General features: G+C 33.6%; 1 pseudogene; it reads right to left on the bottom strand.

Annotated features, from left to right (window-relative positions):
• Nucleotides 1-3,012: 3,012 nt before the first annotated feature.
• LOC128179374 (uncharacterized) lies at nucleotides 3,013-9,277 on the bottom strand (annotated as a pseudogene).
• Nucleotides 9,278-13,651: the final 4,374 nt, after the last annotated feature.

Genomic DNA, 13,651 nt, shown 5'->3' with positions numbered 1-13,651 from the left:
CATGCGCGGATCTAGAGGGGGGGGGGGGGTCGGGGGGGTCCCGACCCCCCCCTGGAAAATGAAAATTTATTAAATTTACATAGTAAAATTATCGCAAAAATATGCCTCGGACCCCCCCCCCCCCCTGGCAAACACAATTATCCTTCGGACCTCCCCCTGGAAAAATTTTCTGGATCCGCGCATGTCCACAATATCACATTTGCACGGATAAACTCAGAAACAATAATCAAATTACTTGTAAAGTTTCATTGAGTCAATAGCATTATTGTAGGCTAAAAAGCAAGGTTATATAAATGTCAAAAATACGGTGCGTCAATGTATCAATTTCGTTAATGTCCGATATCATATTCAATGTTAATGCGGGTCAAAGTCTAGTAATGACTCAACTAAACAGCAACAAACAATGTGGTTATAGTTCGTCAGAATGCCGCATACATGTTACATAGTTTCTATAAGGAATCAAAAGTTTTATACTTTTATATATAGTTTTTTAACTTAAAACATGCCATTGTGTATCAAAAAAGAAGCATTTTTTTTAAACGAATGAAACAAGCAACGTTTAATTGAACCTATGTACGAATTGTACGAAACTACACAAAAGCAATATTGAACCTCACAAAGTTCGAGAGGTTATGCTAATAAAAAAAAAAGCCCAACAAACCAAAAACGGTCGAAAAGGCAGACGAACACTCTGATATCTTATACACAGTCAGTTCTTGGAATTGATTGTTTTCTTCAAATCCTTTTTATCTATGCTTAAACATTGTGAGACCCACTAGTTGTTTTAATGGCATATGAAAACCTGCTGCCTTAAAATGTATTTTGGAATTCATCTAAAATCACAAGGATTTGCATTTCTACAAGAAAATGCTAGCAAAAAATATAACCAATGCGAGAAAAAAACCATTAGTCAGTGCGTATGGTGGGTCACCTGAAGAGGGTATAGAAATTCCGAGGTGTAGATAGCTTACGACAAAAACAGTTTGAGGCTTGATGTGGTCCAAGTGTAGTCACTTCTACGGACATTTGATGCTGCCATGTGTACATTCAGTGAACTCATACTCACAGTCTCACTACTGGGGAAGCACATCAGTTGCAGATCTCGCTCTAACGGAATGGGATGGATTCTGAAACTTGCAAACCTTCTTACTGAAATGTCTAAACAACCTCATTTTTGTTAAAAAATCAACCACAAACTTACTACGACAAAAAGAAATGTAGCTGTCAGAAGAGTGACACATTCATGTGGATATGGAGAAATCAACTGATGTAATTCAAATAATACACTAGAATCTGATGATGACATTGAAAACAACACCTAGATTTAAAAATTTGTAATGCCCCATAATTCAATATCTATTACCTGTTGATCATGCTTTTGTATTCAATGACACTATTATATATTACTACTTAATATATTTATTGCAAATTGAAATTATCAAGGATAAAAATATCTATTGTTTTATACACCAATTCTATATACATGTATTCAATCTTGATGTAGATATCCAGAATATATGGCAAATCAGTGGTTATAGACACCATTATAAAATTAGAACCTATGTTTCGAAATCATATTGTGGCAGGTACCAGTATCTGTTCAAACACAGGCGAAGTCACATTCATAGAAAGGCGCTATAAATAATATTTCTTTGCATTTATATTATGGACGTGTACTTTGGTTTTTTTGCAAGATGTTGATGCATTAAGAACATCTAAAGAAAAGAAATAATTATGAACAATTTTCTGCTTTCCTGCTTCGATAAAACGCACACCATTAATCATTTTGTTTATAATTTAAATTATATAATTTATATATAAAAATCTGTTCTTTACAATCGAGGTATTTAAAACAGGTCGGGTACACTACCTTATATGGATAGCATTATTTAACACGTGGCAATATTTACGTCAAACAGGTTCTCCAATCCATTGAATGAGTCGCAAATCATGACGGTCTACAACGTGTTAACTTTTCAACACATACACATGGTTTGTGGCTGTTTTATACACAATATTTAATTGCTTGCCGGAAACTTCGTACAACTTAATTTTTACTTTAGAAGGTAAAAAATGAAAGATTACGTAATGTAGACTTTGTTCCATGCTCACATTGAAAATTACTGTTGTTTTAATTTGTCAATTGTTGCTTCAAAAATCGATCAGTATCAATAGACATACGCATACAAGAACAAGTAATCTTGATAAGGAAAAAACTGCATAATTGTTTATTGTTGACTTGTACACCATTAATAAATGCAGGTAATTGTACATTTTTAACATAGTACGTAAATAGCCACGAAAGTAGAAATGCAAAATATACAAATACAGAGGTACAAGTTAACGATCATGTAGTATTTTGTACACTAAACATTCTTTTGAGTGTTCCTGAAGAAAATTTCGAAATTCTACTAACTAAATATTGTCCCAAACCTGGGTTATCATGTGAAAAACGTCCTCACTGCTTCTAATATAAAAGGACGTACCTCTCCTCTGAACTTTGACAATTGGGTATTTAAATAGGTTGATATAAGGCCTCATAGGCAATATTTTTCAAATGTGAGCATAGAAATGAAAGATCAGACTTAATTTGCCGTATTTATTTAATTAATTCTGAAAAATAATTAAAAATGAGTTTCCAAAGAACAATTCAAAATGGTATATATTTTCAATACGCTGAAACATGTAGTAAGCCCACAAATCCTTGCAACTCATTCACCTGATTGGTTTGTCAATAAAAGTAAACCAATAGCTAATTTTGTATGCAAATTTATGCCGACGTCACAAAATCTAGTGGTCTCGACCTGTTAAAGTAAACACAGAGTACGCATGTTTTGGTTTATGTATAAACTAAAACACTGAAAATCTTATCAGTAACCCGTATATAGTCTCGCTGAAACCAGTAGGAGTCCATGTGTCTTCCATTTCATCTTATGAAAAAATGTTAAGATGAGTATAAAAAGAATTTTATTCAAAATATACAAAAAAGTATTTAAATCAATAAGTATGGATTAAACAACAGGCAAAAATAGCACACACACATAGTTAAAATAAAATGCAAATTAAAAGAAATATAAATAAAACAGTTATAATAGGCTCAATAATTCATATACATGTACATGTAAAGTAGCACACTGTTGCTTTTTGTTAATTTACAATCTAACCCCCCCCCCCTTTTATATAGAACTTTTAAAATAAAATTAATAACTTAGTAAAAGAAAAAAGACTTAATTTATGAGAAAGATAAACAATAATAACCAGGTAGTGTACTGTTAATATCTTTTGGTATGTTAAGACCATTCATATATTTATTCAGATGAATTCAGAAAGAACTATGATATAAACACTGCAAGAAAAAATGAACTGAATCCTCATAGGAATACTTACATCCTAAACATTGAGATGATTCAAACTTAAATGTGATTGGACAAATCAGCATTAAGATTACTTGAAAAATTACTTAGTTGACAAAAGAGTGTATTTAACATTCTTTAATCATAGTTGTATAATTAAGCCTTTTTCACCAACAGGAATTTTGTTTAGCATAATTTGCTCTAATTTACAATCATATTTGAGACAGTATTTTGTTTATTTTTTACTATGTGTGTAAATTTATACTTTCCTTGTACTTAACAAGTGTTTTACTATAATATCTATTTTCCTGTACGATGCTTAAGAGAAATTCTAGAATAATATTTAGCGTTTTATAATTTTTTGAAATATTGTTCAGTGTTATTGAATTTCAGATTTCAATTCTTTAAGGTTTATAATCTATTGGAAAGAACAATTGAGCACTTTAGATTAGGTATTGAAGGTTTGTATATTTCATGAATTCTTTAAAGGAATAAAACCATTTTTAATTTTAATTTATTTAAAATATACCAATTATTTCTATTTAAGGAGGTTGGCACATGAAAAACTAGTAATTTTAATCATCGGCAAAACCAGTTGGATTTAAAGATGGGGACCTAAAATGTTTATTTTTTTATTTGTGACCAATGTCACATGCCATTTTTTTGAAATATGGTGCCTCAAACAGAAATTACATTTTTTCTGAAATTATTGCTAAAATTTTGGCATGGAAATTCATTATTTGGAGAAATCAAACATATATTTAAGATTTTAACTATTATTCAATTATGACTACATGTACTCAACAAGTGAGGAAAAGGGTAAATGGGTAACAAATCTATCTAATTGTTCGTGACAAAGACAAATTAACATAGCTAGGTATACGTGTACAATGTGTAATAATTAAGACTATATTTCGCATTATTAAATATACGTACAAAGTATTGGATTTTACAAAATGTTCTGGATGATACAAGCCAAATACATTGAATTTTAGGCTGTTGCTCAAGGCAATAATTGTAAATCTGTTTACCAACAGAAGACTAACAACATTTAATAAGTCTTTTCGTGAAATATTCTATTATAAATCTCTAATAAGAGAAATCAACAGAAATAATACTTTTGTGTTAATTGTGTTTCAATTTCATTCTTTTGATAATAATTTACGACTGATTCATACTGAATCATTAGCATATTAAAAATTGTAAAATCAGTTCACAAAAAAATAACTAAAACACGACTATTGCTATTTTAAAATCTATTAAATTGTTTTCTTCAATATCAAGCAAACTGATGCTAAGAAAAAATCCATATAAGCGTACTATTAAGGAAGGTTTTTGAATATCTAATCCTCTGAAATTCCATTTGCGCTCAGTCCATTTTTAACCTTTTCGAGATATTCAGGATCTGGATATCCATTTCTACAATTATATATTATATTTCATTTAAATAGCAATAATTCGATATTTTCCATTCATTGCAAAATATTTTGGCATGAAAATGTTTAATGTTTTTTACATTTTTATGCAAAAGACAGTTTATATCAAAAGACATGCCATTAAAAGTAAAAAGAATTAAATAAAAAAATGTTCTTACTGTTCAGGCCCACCGCATCTTTTTGTTTTGTGGTGGATTTCATTCCGCATGACAACATTTTCTTTACCAGAAGTTTGAGACAAACCAACTGTAAAAATTAGTCGTTGTTCAAAGGCGCGCCTCAGCATTTGGAGAATTTGACGCCCTTCATTGTTGTCTGGTAAATAACATTGGCTGGAAATCCCACAATAGGGTTCTCCTGGGTTGGGATGACCTTCCTGTTAAAAGTAACCATTACAATGGTAATATTTATCTGTGAAAAATATAATTTATAAAAGTGAATTATTTTTACCGTTTTCAAACAGTAAATTGCTTGCATTTATAATGAACTGCTAATAACAACCATTTGACGTCCATCTGGAAATTCATAATGGATGATGAGTGTTCCACACGAATATCCTGGGAGAGACACGTCATCCTTGTAAATCCTGGCAATTCCATCTAGTGGTTGATCTCCATACCTTTCTTCGTAGACTATATTGCAAACAGGACAGGCAGACTTCTGGTTTAGGAATCCCGTTATGCATTCACGACAAAACTGATGTTTACATATTTTCAGGCGCACGGGTCTACTTAAGCTATGCAGGCAAATTTCACAAATATAGTGATTATTCAAGACAGCACATTGAGCACCTATCATGGGATCTTGTACACTATGCATCGCATCTTCAGAATCCGGGTTGATTATTAACAAATTACCCTCTTCAGCAGTTAATTCCTTTTCATGCAGAGTCATTTTTGATAGTGTAGAAAATGTTTCGAAAAATGAATCGGCTTTCTGTTTTCTGTGGTTAAAAGGTGTCCATGACTCAATAAATTTGTAATCAGTAGGATTAAATTCTAGACTTTTCTTCATTGGACTTTTCATTTTTTCAACTCGATTATTATCCCATTGACCTTGATGAGAGCATGGCCTTGGACAGAAAGACCGGCATACCTCTAATAGCAATTTTGTTGTGTCTGGTTTAACGCTGACAATATGGACTGCCCACAACCTAACATTTGATGCGGAAGAAAAAGATGTAATTCCTTGTATTAAAACGGAGGCATATTCTTTGAGATGATCTGGGTCAGTGACAGACTCTAAAAAACAAATACATTTCTTACTATGATACATATCTCTGTAATATTCAACCAATGTAATAGATTACGAACATTTATACTAGAATAATATTTATATCAATGATTCCCAGCACTTGCCTGTTCCTAGTAAAGGTAGCGCTATGGTTAACATCTGCTTTCTTTTTACTTTCTTGTTGGCGGTGTCTAGCAAATTAAGAGTTGTTTGATATAACTCATTCAGGTGGTATGGAGTTGGAGAGGCATTGGGAAAGTTGTCATTGATGGCGTGTAGTACAACTTTAAAGTGAAGCAGTCCTGCTCCGGTTTGCAGAATCTCGCCACTGTTTATCCATTTGTTATCCCAAAACAGCTTTGGGAGCAAGCGTGCTCCCTTTGGTATTCCTTGCCAGCTTTTTGAAGAATCGATTTTGCCAGTTTACCGTTTCCTGGTACCCGGGAATTTTCTGTCGACACAAGGATATCTACGTTGTTAAGTTTCGGAAGTTCGCCTGTATAGATCGAAACCAGTATTTTGTCAATATTAAATGTATCCACTCCATCAACATTACCGATGTAAGTCCAATTTAATGGTACATACGAAGGGGCCGCCGCAGGTATGTTCGATTGTGGCCAAGAATTTGAAGACGATGGAGATATCAATGGCGGTGGTTGTACATGGGAAGGGGCCGTCACAGGTATGTTCGATTGTGGCCAAGAATTCGAAGACGATGGATACATTAATGATGGTGGTTGGTGGTCACCTGCTTAGCCATACGGTTTTTGAAAGTGCTGTACATGTTGTCCAGGGTTAAAGCTTGGATTTGTCGAATGTGATACATTATGATGACTTATCTGTGTTGTATATGAGAGGGATTGGAAATCGGCTTTCTGTTTTCTGTGGTTAAAAGGTGTCCATGACTCAATAAATTTGTAATCAGTAGGATTAAATTCTAGACTTTTCTTCATTGGACTTTTCATTTTTTCAACTCGATTATTATCCCATTGACCTCGATGAGAGCATGGCCTTGGACAGAAAGACCGGCATACCTCTACTAGCAATTTTGTTGTGTCTGGTTTAACGCTGACAATATAAACTGCCCACAACTTAACATTTGATGCGGAGGAAAAAGATGCGATTCCTTGTATTAAAACGGAGGCATATTCTTTGAGATGATCTGGGTCAGTGACAGACTCTAAAAAACAAATACATTTTTACTATGATACTTCTTTCTGTAATATTCAACCAATGTAATAGATTACGAACTTTTATACTAGAATAATATTTATATCAACGATTCCCAGCACTTGCCTGCTCCTAGTAAAGGTAGCGCTATGGTTAACATCTGCTTTCTTTTTACTTTCTTGTTGGCGGTGTCTAGCAAATTAAGAGTTGTTTGATATAACTCATTCAGGTGGTATGGAGTTGGAGAGGTATTGGGAAACGTGTCAATGATGGCATGTAGTACAACTTTAAAGTGAAGCAGTCCTGCTCCGGTTTGCAGTATCTCGCCATTGTTTATCTTTATCTTCCCCGAAAACAATTTTGCGTGTTCCTTTTGGTATTCCTTGCCTGCTTTTTGAAAAATAGCTTTTGCCAATTTACCGTCTCCTGGTACCCGGGAATTTTCTGTCGACACAAGGATATCTACGAAGTTAAGTTTCGGAAGTTCGCCTGTATAGATCAAAACCTGTATTTTGTCAATATTAAATGTATCCACTTCATCAACATTACCGATGTAAGTCCAATTTAATGGTACATACGAAGGGGCCGCCGCAGGTATGTTCGATTGTGGCCAAGAATTTGAAGACGATGGAGATATCAATGGCGGTGGTTGTACATGGGAAGGGGCCGTCACAGGTATGTTCGATAGTGGCCAAGAATTTGGAGATGGTGGATACATCAATGGTGGTGGTTGATAGTTACCTGCTTGGCCATACGGTTTTTGAAAGTGCTGTACATGTTGTCCAGGGTTAAAGTTTGTATTCGTTGAATGTGATCCATTATGATGACTTGTTTGTGTTGTAGATGCTGGGGATTGGCAAACTTGCATTAGTACCGACTCAGGTGACAAATATCTTTCCCCTGCATAGTTTGTCATCTGATAAGTATTGTAAACTAGCTGTGTCATTTCAGGAGATTTATCAAAAAACTGAATTTCTTTTAACCTGCTTTATATTCCCGGAAGGAACTCAACAAATTCTTTGATGGCTTTTACATACATTGCAGAACATGCAAATCTGGGGATTCCAAATGGGTTCCCTTAAAGTGGTAAAAAGATAGCCGTGTTAATTAGGCGTCGCAAGTTTGTTGCTGTTAGTATTACATAAACTCCGTAAATTCAATTTACCATCCGACGAATAACTCTAGATCTCATTGCCATTGTGAACATTTTGAATTTACTGAGTGGGTGTAAATAAAGTACATGTATTGTAAATGCATTTACACTCGTCTAGGAAATTTAATACTATAAGACTCTGCTCCTGATCTAATTAAAAGTAATTTTGGTTGACATTATTTTATGACCAACAAATTTTTTTATATCGAAAACTACAAGACTAACAACATTAACACAACACACCTACCTAACCCTTTTGGAGGCAAAGCGACGGATTTCAGTCCCTTGTCACAAGCTGCCACAAGTGCCTTCTTGACCGTAATGTTAAGATCATCTAGGCACACTTTCTTGCTGCCATTGTCATAATCATTCCATTTTGGGCACTTACAGTGAATTATGTATTTACACTGTAAATTTCCTGCCTTTATCACAACATTCTCGGTTAGTTTTCTGGTTTTGTTGGCAACAATGTCATCACAGACAGTGTTTCCGGCTGCTTTGATAATCGCTTCCGAGAGACCTCCGCCGCCATCGACAGAGATTATCGCCTCTGCATTTGTCTGAATCACAGAACCTTCATATATAGAGAAAGTCAGTCTTCCTTTTCCTCCTGTATCATTTGTATAGTCCAAACTGAAACTATTCACGAGTTTTGACGAAGCCATTCTACTATTATGATTATAACCCCTACTGTTTCGAGGAATGTAAAACGAAAGTGCAAGGTGTATTATATTACCTATTTTGCACAAATAATACAACACATCACATGATATGTTGATGTATAAGCATTACAATAAACAGTGTAACACAAATGTAACGTTGAAATTCGATTAGAAGTAAAACAGAATTAAGCTGACTTATAGGAGGCAGGTATATTATAATCTACTTCATAAACAAGAGGCGCATGGGCCACATCGCTCACTTGATAAAATCAGAATCATGGAGTTATATACAAAATATCTTCACAATGTAATAGAATAGATCCTGTATAAATTTAAAAAAAATTATCAAGGTATTCTTATGTTAAACCTTAGACCCCTTTTGTAATAGGATGATTTCATAGTCATATCACATATTGAGTATTGCAGTTATCAAAAGGATCTTAAACATCCACATACCTGCATCAAACATTGAGCGCCTGGCAGGGCCCAATTTTTAAAAACAAATCGTAGTTGAGCGTAAACTGTAAATACCACGTAGTTCAAATTAACTGATTTTATATCCGATATATGAAAATTCCCAAACGAACCACAGAGCTGTACCTTTTGCTAGAAATCTTGACCAATAGGTAATACATTACAAAAGTTTGGTATCTTAACTATAGTTTATCCCAAGTTATTGCTTCCGTCATCTCTTGATGATTTTTATTTAAATAAACATATCTGCGAGAGAAATACAATTAATATTGATAAAAGAAAATAATATCCAAAATATCTTCATTGACACTATATCATTTTTCAGTCATAAAAGTTCACAGGAACGAAAACATTTTCTTAAGGAGATTTGTAATGGAAAATGTTTACATCTTTTCACCATTCAGAACTCACTCGGAATACCTTGCACAATTTTTCAACGTTATCGTTGGGGCTGTTTCATGGCTGATGCAATGCAAGATCCCCGTAGACTTTCTATTCTGAGATGTGTATTGAAACCTGAAGCGGTAGAGGGGGCGTTTCAAAACAGATCCTGGACATTTTTCATATTAGTGGATGAAAGAAGTTTGAACACAAAGGTATTTATGATTATTGAAATATTAAGCAAAAGTGGTGGAAGCAAAAACTCGGGACAGAGTATATATATCCACTGGGCCTCTGTCATCAAAATTCATGATCATCCTAACTATTATTACGTTTGCAAAATGTTCATAAATTGAAAATATCTATTTTTTTAATAGACTTACCTGTCCTGCTCACCATTAATAAATACTTCGTTTGTCTTGTAGATGCAATATTCTTTTCAACAATTTATAATATTCATTACAGCTTTTTACACTGGTCCCGCACTAAACAATAGGAGTAAAAGAGTATATTCTTTATCAAATATGAATGGCATTTAGCAACGCATGTGACTAAGGGAAAGCGGTTTTCCGACAAAAGATCATTAAAAGAGAATACATAGCCGTTTACAGTCTACCGGTATAACTCGTCGGTAGAAACAGTCATGTTAATCAAAATCCGACACGTACTGCCCACATCAGAGAAAAATGTTCCCAAGACAACGGCAAAGGATGTACATGCTCAAGTGGATGGACAATTAAAGAAGCGAAGACTCCAAATAAAGGCATCAACAAACGATACGGAATACAACAATTGCAATCATAGCAGAAAACATCAATTGCAAAATAATCTAGTAAATACTTAAATTATATCAAGACAACTTGTAAATAAAAGATGAAATGAATGGAACGGTTTATAATATGAATCGCTCTCTTTTCATCAATTGGCAATCGAAAATTAAAGGCAAACAAACCATTTCGCTTTATAGGGCTAATGATGAAAACTATTTATTGAAATCTGAATAGTAACCAAACAGGATTTGCTGTCAATGTAAGCAAAGCCGAACTTCCTCAATTTCACAAGTGAGTAACCCTGCATGTATCAGATTACTAGTATGCTGTTTTTGTTCGTGTATAGATAACCTCTTTTTTTTATTTATTTATTTTTTAAAATTGATTTTATTTTTCTAAACATTATATACAACGTATAAACAATACCTTATCTATCGAATTATATTAGTAACAATGGCAATAATAATGATATTATATGGAATAGCATATAGCAATGACAGTAATAATCATAGTACATGTACTGGTAATAATAGATAAAACTTAACTATATATACTGTGTTATCTGAAATGTGTTATATGCATATATCTTTATAAAATGTTGAACAGAATTCTACTATCTTCAGTTACATTTTTTTAAATGGTTTATCATGTAACAAGAGTTTACAAAATGTTCAACTCAATACCAATGACATTGATTCATTATAAAAATTGTCCATTTGTTAAAAAAATACCGGGTATTAGCTCGATTTATTTAACTCTGTACTCTTTCTAACTTGACTCTGCATTTCTACATTTGTAAATATCTTAGTTTTTTGTACCTCATGTACCATTGAATGGTTCGAGAGAAATAAACATTCATTCAGTCAACTCATATATGTATATCCAAATACATAAAAAAGAATTTCAAAACATATAGATGTAAGATAGATACTCACGTGTAACGAAAATATAACAACCAATAAAAAAGAAATAACCAAAAGGTTTGATCATCGGTCGATTTTATATGTACAATGCAATGTATAAATATCATTCTAGAACACTGAATTATTACAACACCAACCTTTTCGTCTTTGTGGCAAGTAATCACTTTTGAATTAAAAAAAATACTAAGACCAATACCATTTTTTTCATAATTCAACATAACAAATACTTTATCTTTGTTTATTTGAACCCTTTTTTTCTCGTACATCTTTCCAATACCAAAACAAATGATACGAAGTCCATCAAAGCTTCAAGCTTCAAATGTATATTCGTCGTTACTCTCTAAATCATATAATTATATAATGATAATATATAATTCATATAAAATAAACTAGATTCTTGAACAAAAAAGTATCAACAAAAACTATATTGAATATTAGACTAAACTGCTTTTAAACTATTCAAGAATTTGTGTTTCTGGTATGTAAACTATATGAATTGACCAAAATGAAACATTATGAAACTGCTATCATCTATTGCGGAGTTGGTTTTTTATACCCGCACTTTCTAAAGAAAGTTCGGGTATATTGTTGTTACCCTGTTCCGTCCGTCCGTCCGTCTGTCCGTCCGTCCGTCCGTCCGTCCGTCTGTCACGTTTTACTTTCTCAAACTGCTCTTACATCTTATAAACCAGCAAACTGAACTCTTGGAGTTTGATTTGGGGTATCATGTTGTTTTGTAAAAAAGTTTCAAAAATTCTCTGTTAGTCCTGGGGGTCAAATAATTGGTAAAAAATGACTTTTTTTCACGAAAAACCTTCTTCCTCGAACTCCTCCTACATTTTCAAAAGTAGACAAATCATCTTTTGGAATATGTTTTAGGGTATCCTATAGATGCGCAATAAGGTTTCGGAATTTTCAATTTTGTCCTGGGGGTCATTTAATGGCTAAAAAATGACGTTTTTTTACAAAAAAACTGGTTTAAAAAACGTCATTTTTTTTAAGCAGTAGCCAAATGATCTTCTAGAATATGATTGGGGGTGTCATATTGAGGCATGATCAGGTTCCAGAATTTTTTTTTTAATTAAGGGGATCAGTGGGCAACAAAAAATGACGTTTTTTGGCAAAAAAATATGGTTCCCAGAACTCCTTTTACAACTTTTGGAGTAGCTACATCATCTCTTGGGATATAATTGGGGCTGTCCTATAGATGTGCAATAAGGTTTTAAAAATTTAAATTTCATCCTGGGAGTCAAATAGTAGCAGAAAATTGACGTTTATCACTAAAAAATCAAACATTGATCCAAGAGCTCCTCTTATGATTTAATGGATAGACAATCATATCTTGGGATATGATAGGGACTGTTCTATAGATGTGCAGTAAGGTTTTCAAAATTTAAATTTCATCCAGGGAGTCAAAATGTAGCAGAAAATTGACGTTTATCACTTAAAAAAAAACATAGATCCTAGAACTCCTTTTATGATTTAATGGATAGACACATCATATCTTGGGATATGAAAGGAACTGTTCCATAGATGTGCATTACGGTTTTGAAAAATTAAATTTAACCCTGAGGCCCATAACCTACCGGTACATACCTTTTGATGCCCTTTAAGGATCAAGAATATATATGGTTAAGGGGTGGGGATCTCAACCGTTTTCGAGATATTCGTGCACTTCCTGTTCAAGGGGGGTCATGACAACCCCCGGGGCCCATGACCTACATACCGTTTGATGCCCCTTGACACAAGGTACAAGAATATATATGGTTTAAGGGTGGGGATCTCAACTGTTTTGAAGATATTAAGGGACTTGCTGTTTGAGGGCGTCAGGACCACCCACAGGGCCCATGACCTACATAACATTTGATGCCCCTTGACATCAGAAACATGAATATATATGGTTTAGGGGTCATGATTATAACAGTTTCTGAGATATATGGTAATTTTAAATTCCTGGGGGGTGGGGATGACCCCAGGGGTCAGATCTAATAAACCCTATATATTGCCAGTAACAGCCAATATATGATTATGAAAACCCTATATTATTATCTTTGTCCGTTTTCAAGTTACCATTTACAATAGAGTCTATGATTCTT

Source organism: Crassostrea angulata, chromosome 4 (assembly GCF_025612915.1).
Source record: "Crassostrea angulata isolate pt1a10 chromosome 4, ASM2561291v2, whole genome shotgun sequence".
Lineage (NCBI taxonomy): Eukaryota > Metazoa > Mollusca > Bivalvia > Ostreida > Ostreidae > Magallana > Magallana angulata.
The sequence above is the reverse complement of the archived record's forward strand: the minus strand, read 5'-3'. Positions and strand labels throughout refer to the sequence as shown.